A 1,677-nucleotide genomic window follows, 5' to 3' on the forward strand; every position below is an offset into this window, starting at 1 on the left:
TCCCAGTCTGAAATTATAAGTAATGTTCTATTATATGTTTACAGGCTCATAAAAAAATAATAAAGCCCCAGACAGGATGGAAGAAAATCGAGAATGAAATGATAGAATTGAACCTCATGCTTTTCAGGGTAGCCCCTTGTTTACTGAATGGACTTTCCAATCCTTGATCATATCTATGTTTATTTTTGCTTGGCAATGTTTTATTAAGAACTTGAAGGGTATGCAAGTTAGTCTTATAACATCAATCTGTTCTGTAGGCAAGGAAAATAGGTGTACTTTGGAAAGCCAGCCCTGAAGCCTGAGTTAAACAAGCAGGGTAAAAAGGGATGCACATCCAAGTGTGTACAACTCTCTCACAAGTGCTGAACCTGACTGTAGACCAGAAAATGGTCAAGTTTTGTATCAAAGTACTGAGACGCAAAATATTCCTTCTTACCAAGCAGCTGGGTCCTTATTACAGCCATGTACTCAACACACCTAATCCTGTGAGGTGCACAGTCTTCCTAGGTCTCGCTGAAATTGAGCTCTAAATACCTTGTACAGTGGGATCTTTACAAAGATGCTTTCAGACTGCACAGGCAGGTTCAAAATACAGTTCTTGCAGCAATTTCCTGTGTAAGGCATTGATGAGACAATAGAACCCTTTATGAGGCTCTGTTTGACTACAGAAGTGAGCAATTGTTCACATTATATTTAATAAATCCCTCGACACCCTGTTAAAAGGACCTATGTTTAGCTGAAGTCTTGGCATGAATGTACTTCCAAAGGTTTAATGACCTTTCACTTTTCGAGGTGTTCTTTATTTAAACTAATGAAAATGAGCTCCACTTAAAAGGCTTTTAAATGCTGATTAAAAATTAAATCAGCTGTTCATTATCCCCAGGTGGCCTTGTTCTAAGAGCAGTCATTCAGAGAGAGTCAAACAAGTAGTCTTTTTTAATGTAGCTAGATCTTGAGTTGGGAGGGCTTTATTAGAGCTGTTTATTAATCACCAAACTTTCAACTTCTAATGCAAGTCCTGTAAACACAGGACTTTTCCCCTCCATTTCTTTCCCCTGCTTGTTAGAAATATGGAAGAAAATCAGGCACATTTCTCAAGATTCCTTGTGGCATGTACAGCAGAAATGTAAACAGCTGTGGTATTTTGCAAACAAACAAAATATTGACCTAGTGGGTGCCATCACATTAATAACAATAAACTGAGAAATTAGCTATAGAAAGTCTTACTTTACATATTTGATTATTTTGCTCTAGGGTTGGTGTGGTGGGTTGACCCTGGCTGGATGCCAGGTGCCCACCAAAGCCGTTCTATCACTCCCCCTCCTCAGCTGGACAGGGGAGAGAAAAATATAACAAAGGGCTTGTGGATTGAGATAAGGACAGGAGAGATCACTCACCACTTACCGTCACGGGCAAAACAGACTCAGCTTGGGGAAAATTAACTCAATTTATTACCAATCAACCAGAGTAGGGTAATGAGAAATAAAACCAAATCTCAGAACACCTTCCCTCCACCCCTCCCTTCTTCCCGGGCACAACTTCACTCCCGGATTCTCTACCAACCCCCTCAGCGGCACAGGGGGACGGGGATGGGGTTTATGGTCAGTTCATCACACGTTGTTTTCTGCCGCTTCATCCTCCTCAGGGGGAGGACTCATCACACTCTTCCCTGCTCCA

Source organism: Aquila chrysaetos, chromosome 11 (assembly GCF_900496995.4).
Source record: "Aquila chrysaetos chrysaetos chromosome 11, bAquChr1.4, whole genome shotgun sequence".
Taxonomy (NCBI): Eukaryota; Metazoa; Chordata; class Aves; order Accipitriformes; family Accipitridae; genus Aquila; species Aquila chrysaetos.